This window comes from Epinephelus moara, chromosome 3 (genome assembly GCF_006386435.1).
Source record: "Epinephelus moara isolate mb chromosome 3, YSFRI_EMoa_1.0, whole genome shotgun sequence".
Classification (NCBI taxonomy): Eukaryota; Metazoa; Chordata; class Actinopteri; order Perciformes; family Serranidae; genus Epinephelus; species Epinephelus moara.
This window is the reverse complement of record NC_065508.1, coordinates 40,815,591-40,826,040: the sequence shown is the minus strand read 5'-3', so window position 1 is coordinate 40,826,040 and position 10,450 is coordinate 40,815,591.

Here is a 10,450-nt window from a genome sequence, read left to right as displayed (position 1 = left end):
TCTCTGGTTTTTGACACATTTAGGTTGAGGAAGCTATCATCACACCAATTGACAAATTCAGGGAGGGCACAACCATGATTTGACTGGTGGCCCTGAAGAAGAGACAGTAAGACTGTGTCATCTGAAAACTTGACAAGACAGCTGTTTTCTTGAGAGGATCTGCAGCTGTCTGTGTAAAGAATAAAAAGCAGGCGAGAAAGGACACAGCCCTGGGGGGAGCCTGTGTTTGACAGTATGACAGAGGACATGCGTCCATTCACAAAGACTTGCTGCAGTCTGTTTGTTAAAAAGTTTAAAATCATCAATAAAATCTGATCCGGTAGCATAAAATGAGAGGATAGCCTTTAAAGGGGAACTAAACCCCCCTCTCTGGGCATTACTCCGCCCACAGCTTGATTTCAAAAAGTTCAGAAAAGATAGGCGGAGCTGAGGGAAGGAGGGGGGGGGGGGGTGAGACAGGCGAGCGGCTGAGGAAGGGGGCGGAGTTAAGATTGTCCCTCGCTGCGGGGAGAGAGGTCCCTCTCCTCCGCTCCACACTTCGACTTATTTTCATTGTGCCGATGGTGGCTTGGAAAACCGCCCCTAACTGTGTCACATGGGCAGAAGGGAAGGCGGCCGGTTCTATTTCTCCCTCTCTGGGAGCCTGGGCTCAGAGCAGCAGCCCACCGCATCCATCCACCCCTCCCTCCCTCGCGGCCCGGCCGCACATACACCCCCCCGAGGCTCGGCTCTCTCTGCGGACAGAATGGTTTTATAGTAAGGGGAGGAGTAAAGGGAGGAGGGCAGGCTTTAGTGTGGACGGTTAGTGACGTCATTCGCCTCGAAAAAGAATCATTCGCCTCCAATGTAATGTAATGTAAATTCAAGTGTAGTAACCAGATTTCAAGCTGTAGAGGGCACTCCATACCACATTTTTAAAATAAAATGTAGATTTTCAACAGTTTGCACTAAACTGTCAAGATTTTGAGCAGGATCAGTCAGTAACACTACTATACAACCAGAAACAATGATTATCAGCTGAAAAAAATGGTTTTAGGGTTTAGTTACTCTTTAAATTAAAATATGAGGCTGCATCTTGTTAAAAGCAGAGCTAAAATCAGCAAATAAAAGTCTGGCATGGGATTTAGTTTGTTCCAGGTGCTTGTACAATCTATCTAAAATGAAGAGCTTTGCATCCTCCACACCTTAACCCGCCTGATAGGCAAACTGTAGTGGGTCCAGTTTGTCTGAAGTTAATGAGATAATTTCATCCTTCAGAATTTTTTCGAAGCTTTTCATTACCAGAGAGGTCAGTGCTATTGGCCTGTATTCGTTTAGTTTCTTGGGGTTTTTCGATTTGGGGATAGGTATTATGGTTGATTTTTTTCCATACAGTAGGTATCTGACCACTATTTGCACACATTTGAAAAAGGGTTGTGAAAATTTCACCAAGCTGGTTGGCGCAGTAGCACAGTGTGCGTCCACATATAGCGTCAGGGCCAGCAGCCTTCCCTATTTTTGTTTTTTTTTAAACAGGGTTATGACCTGATTCTGGGATATCTCAATGTCATTTAGAGGTGTCAGTGACTCTCTTAACTTAGGGACATCATCTGACAGGGGCCTTTCAAATCTGGCAAAAAAACAGGTTGAAAGCATCTGGCAGGTCAGCATCATCCACACCTGTTATCCTGGTGAGTTGTCTGGTTTCACTGGTGGGCTGGTTAATAGCTGCCATAGATTTGATACCTTGCCAGGCTGCCCTTAGATCCCCCCTACTGTACTGATTTTCAATTTTCCTTCTGTACTGTATTTTTGCCTTCTTTATTTCATTTTTTTACTTCTCTGGAGACTGCTTTCTTTTCCAAGGTCCCCACAATAAAATGTCTTTTTCTTTTTGTTGATGACACTTTTTAGTTCTTTAGTTACCCATGGCTTGTTGTTTGGATAAATAAACACCTTTTTTGTTGGGATAACTGCATCAACACAGAAATCTATGTAAGCAGACACTGTATCAGTCAGTTCATTAATGTCACCACAAGCATCATAAAAACATTGCCAGTCCGTACATTCCAAGCACCCCTGGAGGGAGGATATACTGTCGTCCGACCAGATTTTTACAGTCTTCTCCTCCCGATCCAGACGCTTGAAGGCGGGTGTGTACACAGGCATTAAATACACGCTGTTATGGTAAGAAGCACCAAGAGACGGCATGGGCATGGATCTGTATGCTCCATTTACTGATCCATAACAAAGATCAATGACAGTGTTCTTCTGCGTGGTAGCACAGGTTACATACTGTTCAGGATCTCTATCACAGTGGTTAAAATCTCCCAAGATGAACTTGGGGGCCTCTGGGCAGGTGTCATCCAGTCTTTGAATGACGTCAGCTATCAGCTGAGCAGCAGCTGATGCGTTGGCTCGCGGATGTATACACCACCCAGATAGCACACATACCTCTGGCCGACGTCGGTCTGAGGACGACACATTGGCCCTGAATTTATAACGTCTGACAAGCGTCGGCCGCATGGGCGGATATCTTTAAATTTAATACTCTTTTGTACCAGCTCATCAAACGTCTCTGTTACGTCAGCTTTGGGTCGGCCCAGTGCCATAGAATGTCTGCCCACATACAGAAGTCGCCACAGAGGCAGAATTTCATCTCCGCGGTCTTTGTTTGGAACTGAGCTCTCAGGACACAGCATCTCATCGCAGTTGGTTTCAGGTAAGCTAATTAGAGTAAATTGGCAGAAAATAGCTATGTTGTTTCTTCTGTGACTGTTAAAAGAGGTTCCTGGTGAGTGGCGAGGCACGACTGGGTGTATATAGCACATGTCCCCACCAGCTAACGTTATCTTTCATTAGCTGTTAGCTAGTTTAGCGGTTTAGCTCATGTTAGCTAACAGGCTACAACTGTGGTGTTTTCATTTTATTTCCCCTAGTTGACGTTATCTGCTCATCTGGTTATCGTGAGCACTCGTTTTGGGTTAAAGTGGAAGTGCCCGGAGCTGCCACACGTGGTCCCGCGACCCCCCGGCCTGACCTCCGGGGCCCTGGATGGGTGCTCAAGTGTGGGTGAGAGGAGAGGAGAGGAGCGCGGAGGTAAGGCGGAGCGGGCCGACACTGTGTATCCCAGAACGGGTGCTCAAGTGTGGGTGAGAGGAGCAGAGAGGAGCGTGGAGGTCAGGCGGGGCAGGCCGACACTGTGTATCCCCGAACGGGTGCTCAAGTGTGGGTGAGAGGAGTGGAGAGGACTGCGGAGGTCAGGCTGGGCGGGCCGACACTGTGTATCCCAGAACGGGTGCTCAAGCGTGGGTGAGAGGAGCGGAGAGGACTGCGGAGGTCAGGCCGAGCGGGCCACTGCAAAGCAAACTGACCCGGTGGCTACAGGTAATAGCGCAGTTTTGAAACCACTGTTTTTCCGAGATGAAGGACTGATTGTTGAGCTGCTGTTAACAGTTAACAGAGTTAACTGTTAACAGCAGCTCAACAATCGGGCAGATCAACAATCGGATTCCGTTATTTGACAGTTTCAACACTAAATTAAACAGGGCACGGACCCAAAGCCTTCAATCTGGCTAAAAGACAGCTGAAATGCAAAAAAAAAAACATACAGTGGTGAAGTTGGGATTTGTTTTTTGAAATCATCGTCTTTTCTGTCTCTTGCAGGCTGCCAGGAGAAGCGGACTGGCCGTCAGATATTGTTTGTGGAAATTTGAAAATAAAGTTTGTCAAATTGACTTTTGTCTCTTCTTGTGCACACTTACACACGAAATAGGGTAACAGTCAGCTATTTTTGAATGTTAGCATTGATTTCTCACATTGAATGGTGAAATATCTGTAGTTTGAAAGGTCTGACCTAAATGAATAAAGGTCGTAGTTAACGAAGCATATGAATATTAATATAGAAGGAGCGCCCACTGAGCGCAGCTTCTTTTATTGATTGTTTGAACGTCGCGTGGTGATCATTTTCAATTAAAGGCCGACGTCTCAGCAACGTCTTGGCAATGAGCAAACGCTCTCCCTGCTACGTCTTAACGATCTAAACTTGATACATCGGGCCGACGTCGGCCAGATGTATGTGTGCTTATCTGGGTAGCGTGTAAAACAGCTGTTGAAACTCGCGAGGTAAATAAAATGGATGGAGAGCATATACATTCTCTAGCCACAACAGTGTTACATTACCTGTTGTTCACATAGAGGCACACTCCTCCTCTGCGATTTTTCCTGGTTATCTCCAGGTCTTGGTCCAGACGAATTGGGCTTCCAAACTCATTTATATTTAGGTCCTCGTCCCGATCTAACTTGCCCAGCCATGTTTTCGTGAAGGCGAGAAGACAAGTGTCTTTGATGCCGGGTTTCCACTTAACCCATGCTTCCAGCTCGTCCGTCTTGTGTCTGAGAGACTGGACATTTGACATTCACACAGAGCTGCCCGCTGAAATGGAGGTGAATGGTACAGCCCCCTCTCTCCCTCAAAACTAATCAAATTACTACTGGCAGGGAAAAATAAGTAAAGCAGCATTATTACTTTTGAAAAGAGTAACAAGTAATGAGTAATATTATATTTTTGTAGGAACAAGCCCAACACTGTATGCAGGCTAGGTTAATTGGTGACTCTTAATTGGCTGTAGGTGTGAATGTGAGCGTGAACCGTTATCTGTCTCTTTGTGTCAGCCTGTGATAGTCTGGCGACCTGTTCAGGTGTACCCCGTGTCTCATCCAGTGTCAGCTGGGATAGACTCCAACCACCAATGTGATAAGCAGTTACGGAAAATAAATGAATGAATACATAAATATCACTGCAACTTTCAGATATATATCAAGTTGGTTCAACTTAATTAAGCTTTTAAAGGACAAAGCAAATCATGTTGGTTGTATAAAACTAATTGGGGTTATTAATAATGTATTCTATAAAGCAAGAGTTGGAACTACTTTAAAGATGCATGCAAATTGTTATCTTGTTTTTTAAGTTGAATTAGTGGATTATTTTTACAGTGCAGTTTCTTAATTTGTTGTCTCTGAGACATTGAGGAGTGAAATATACTACTATGGTTTATTTCCTACACTGTAAACTCCAATTTGCTCACTCAGCTTAAATTTTTTTTGGAAACAGCTTGCACTCAAAACTTTTAGTATCGTACAAAACAGTAACATAAAGGTTTTGAGTACACCAGACACAAAATAAATGTGTCATATGGCCAGTGTCTGACAGGAATTTTGTGTCAATTTAACATAACTTTATTTGTTCTTAGAACATTTAATTCTATGGCATATAAACAAAAAACATTAAAGGGATAGTTCGACATATTGGCAAATTCGCCTATTGCCGTAATCCCTATAGTCATATGAGTAGGTACATTACCTTTAATTGTCAGTGCCTGCTGTTCTGAGATCAGTGGGGCAGAGCTGCCCGCTGAAATGGAGGTGAACGGTACAGCTCCCTCTCTCCCTCAAAACTAATCAAATACACCATCAAATGACTCCAAAACGCTCTAGTGGACAACACATGACTTGCGCATTCCCCACGCTATGAAATCATAATGTATAATTAAGTAACATTACGACACATGAAGCAAATACTCAGAACTACTCTCTTGAGTAAAGCACTGGGCGGAGTGACACAGTGCGCACCTGAGACAGTGCCGTTGTTATTGCTTGCAGCCTTGCATTTGCGGTATCGTCAGCTGGATGCACCAGAAAGTTTGAGAAAAGTTTACGCTTTTCTTGAAAAATACTGCCATACCATCTTTTGGCATCACAAAATGAGCAGACGTGGTAAGTGATCATTGTGTATTTTGCTCAGCAATCTCTCTGCTGTAACGTTACCTCCATGTTGAGTAATATCAGCCTACAACCCAAGCATGGTAAATAAGGCTAAAATGCAAATGTTGTTGTGGTTATGTTATGGATAAGTGCTTGCCCAGAGCATATAGTGAAGTGACTGGCATTACTTCTCATTGTTGGGAATAAACAGACTGCTAGGGAACATTTTATGTTGTTGTTCCCTTAGGAGTTGTGGTGATTTATGAGTGTGGAGTTAGCATGTTCTCCCCGTGTTCCAGTGATTACTTTGAGGCGTACTCTCGTACCATCCCACCATCAACATATGTATGTAACATACAGTCACTTGCCACTTTGTTAGGTACACCTTGTGTAATCCAGTAGAATGGCTATACCATGATTTTTTCCTGAAGCTTATACATTTTCGGTTATTGTTGACATTATCTAGAAAGTGATGATTCTACTTTGTTTATTATTGAGGTCATAGTGAATGATGGTGGTGGTGTACTGGGGTGGCCTCCTAATTTTGTCTAATCGAGGGGGACAAAATATTAGGAACACTTTTCAATATATTGCACTCCAGTACCCCAGCACCACCCACTACGACCTCAATAACAAAGTAGAATAATCACCTTTCTGACAATGTCAACAAAAACCTGTAACTCTTCCTCTGTATATTCTGGCTTTTTCTCAACAAACTTGTTTTGATGAGGGGAGTAACTGCACTAAACATACGCTGTTTGAAATCACTCCGCCCAGCAAGTACTGTATGTCTAGAATGTAGTTCCGGCTGTGCATTTGGCTTCAAAACAACTCTGTCTCGTAATATTACATTATTATTTCATAGCGTGGTGAATGTGTAAGCTACAAGTTGTCCACAAGAGCGTTTTGGAGTCATTTGATGGTGTATTTGATTAGTTTTGAGGGAGAAAGGGGGCTGTACCGTTCACCTCCATTTTGTGTACCGAGCAGCAGGCAGCTCTGCCCCACCGATCTCAGAACAACAGGCACTGATAATTAAAGGTAATGTACCTACTCATATGACTATAGGGGTTACGGCAATAGGCGAATGTGCCAAAATGTCAAACTATCCCTTTAACACTTGAAGAGCTCCTTTCTTTAAATGGGCCTCAGTACACTGGAGGTAAGATGCCAGTATATTCTGGAGGATATTTCATATTTAAAGGGATAGTTTGGAAATTTTGAAATGTGACTGGATGAGGTACTAACCCATAGTCAATGTATTACCTACAGGAGATGGCGTTTGTTACACCCCCAGTTTGGAGAAACAGACCGGGGTACCGGCATTGAATCTAAGTATTGTACTTAGAATATTTTTACCGCTTTAACATGCTATCAGACAGCCTTTTTTGACGGGAACTAGAGTGAAACCAAAACATATCTATGCTGTCTTTGAAGTTAGACTCTACCAACAAAAACAATTAATTTTATCTTGCTGAAGAAGTGTGTTGCTGGTCTACTGCTGCCTCAGTCAGTTAGTTAGGTACTGTTATTATTTGACTTTGTTGAATCCAAGCTAACCCTTGAAACCCCAAAGTCACACAATATCATAAACAAACTACATATCGAGGAAGCAGTAGACCTGCGGGGTATTCCAGGTAGGAGGTTCAACAAACTCTGAGTCAGGGCTGATTTATCCTGAGATGGGAAACTCTGAGTTACCGGTTCCAGAACAGCTGATTTGAGTTAGTTCAGTCAACTCTGAGTATGTTCACTCTGAGTTAAGCCGACAATAAAAAGCCATCATCAATGGAGCTGCGACTCCAAGATTCACCATGGCAACAGGTAAATAAAAGACAGCGCCTCCATTTTAATCCAGTGGATGTAGAGATATTAATGCATGTGTAGCAGACGGTGTACGTTTATCTTTAAAAGAAGAGGCTGAGTCAGAGCGAGGAAAGTGTAAATAAGTTAACCATAAAGTTAATAAAAAAGTTTTATTCAGTGTTCATTCATCATTTATCAGACTTACATTTCCTTAATGAAGATAAAGTGGTGGAATCTGACTGTGTATCAGGCTGTAGATACATTACATTATATTAGTTATATACAATAATATATTTGTTTAGATTTAATCTGATGGGGAAAAACACAGGAGGCAGCAACTGAAAAATAGGAAGATTTAAAACATATAGGCTAGGCTATAGATCAAAGATATAAAGACATGACTGTAAACTCACAGTCTGACCCAGTAATAATATGTTTGATGATTTGCACTTGAAAAAACGTTGAGGTTAAAATACAGTAGATTTTAAAATGTTGCACATCTATTTGTATCTTGACTCAACANTCACAGTCTGACCCAGTAATAATATGTTTGATGATTTGCACTTGAAAAGACGTTGAGGTTGAAATACAGTAGATTTTAAAATGTTGCACATCTATTTGTATCTTGACTCAGCAGCATTCAGTGACTTTATTTCAGCTACAAATGTAGTAAATTTAAAGACACTGAAATGCTGCACCATTGCTCACTCAGAAATATTAACATATAATCCCCAATATTAGGCTATAGGAATTATGTTCCATCAGTGCGACCAATGACATCAGTGATAGAGATCATTAGTCATTGATACTACGTGTCTAAAGCTTCATACCGATTTTTAAAATTTAAATAATTAGACCTACACATTATGTGCAATAAACATTTGGGAGCTGCTCTAACAGACTGACAGTCTGATCCTTGTGCACAGTGTTATAAAAAATAATAAATATAAAAAGGACAGAGGTTTGATTCTGAGCTGAGGGTGAATTCTCGCTGTGTAATATTTGAATGTAAAGACAAAAACTGATGTCCAAAGAAATGATTGATGTGCATAAATTCAGTAACTTAAGACAGTCCTGAGTAACAAACTAATATCCAGCAGGATTTAGACTGTGACAGACAGTAAATCTCCGCTAATTAATGCGCTTCGATACAAGCTTTGACATGGACTGAATGAATGAGGAAATGAAACAGCGTGTAAGAGGGAGGAGACAGAGAAAAACTCAGAGTTTATTGAAGAAAACCTGTCAGCGAGCAGGTTATGTTCATAGAGTCTGTTACCATGGTGATTGACTCAGAGTTTCAGTTACCTCTCTTTCTGGAACGGATAACTCAGAGTTTCCCTCATCTCAGGGTTAACTTACTCTGAGTTTTCACATAACCTGCTTTCTGGAATACCCCCCAGCAGCTCCCATTTACAGCAAGATAAATTTACTGTTTTTGTCAATGGATCCTGGTGGCTTTAACGATAGAATAGAATGGAATAGAATAGAATGTCTTTATTGTCATTGCAACAAGTACAACGAAATTGTAAGGTGCAGTCCTCCTTAAGTGCCATTTAAAAAGTATGATAAAAACACAAGAATAAAAGTATAAAAGAATGCACTAAAAGTGCACAGTAAAAATAAATAATAAATAAATAATATTTAATAATATAATAAATAACATTGCACAACATTCAGACAGCAACCAGTGTAAAAACAGTCACATAAAAACACAGCACCAGTCAAACAGTGTTTAGTGCAGTAATGGCTCTTGCGTAGAAACTGTTTCTTAGTCTATTTGTTTTGGCCTTTGTCCTGAAGCGTCTGCCAGAGGGTAACTGTTCAAAAAGTGCATGTCCAGGATGGGTTGGGTCCTTGAGTATGTGTTGTGCTTTCCTGAGGCAGAGGGAACTGTAGAGTTCCTCCAGGGATGGAAGGGGGCAGCTGGTGATCTTCTGGGCTGTGGTGAAGATTCTCTGGAGCGCTTTCCTGTTTGCTGCTGTGCAGCTGGAAAACCACACGCAGATACAGTATGTAAGAATGCTCTGTACGGAGCACTTGTAAAAGGACACTAACAGCTCCTGTTTGAGGTAGTTGTTTCTCAGTATCCTCAGGAAATAAAGTCTCTGCTGTGCCTTTTTGATGATGGCTGTAGTGTTGGCGCTCCAGGTCAGGTCGTCCTCTATGTGCACGCCCAGGAATCGGCAACTGGAGACCCTCTCCACACAGTCTCCGCCGATGAACAGGGGCGGAGTGTCTGTTTTCCTCCTCCTAAAGTCCACGATGATCTCCTGTGTCTTCTTAGTGTTCAGGATCAGGTTGTTCTCCGTGCACCACGCAGACAGCCTCTCCACCTTGTCCCAGTATGCGGACTCATTCCTTCCTGAGATGAGCCCCACCATGGTGGTATCATCAGCGAACTTTATGATGCTGTTGCTGGAGTGTGTGGAGGTGCAGTCATGCGTGTAGAGAGTGTAAAGTAGGGGGCTCAGCACACAGCTCTGAGGGGAGCCGGTGCTGAGGCTGATGGCTGAGGAGACATGGGGGCCTACTCTCACCCTCTGGGAGCGATCTGTCAAAAAGTCTTTGATCCAGCGGCAGACAGAGTCAGATAATCCAAGATCGTACAGTTTTGACACCAGTCTGTTCGGTAGGATCGTATTAAATGCAGAGCTGAAGTCCACAAAGAGCAGGCGTGCGTAGGTCCCCTGATGCTCTAGGTGGGACAGAGCAGTGTGGAGGACTGTTGTTATGGCGTCCTGCGCGGACCTGTTAGCTCTGTATGCGAACTGAAGAGGGTCAAAACCGGGATGTAGGATGGAGGTGATGTGGGTCTGGACCAGTTTCTCAAAGCATTTTGTGATAATGGGTGTTAATGCCACCGGACGATAGTCATTTAGACTGCTGATGGTATTTTTCT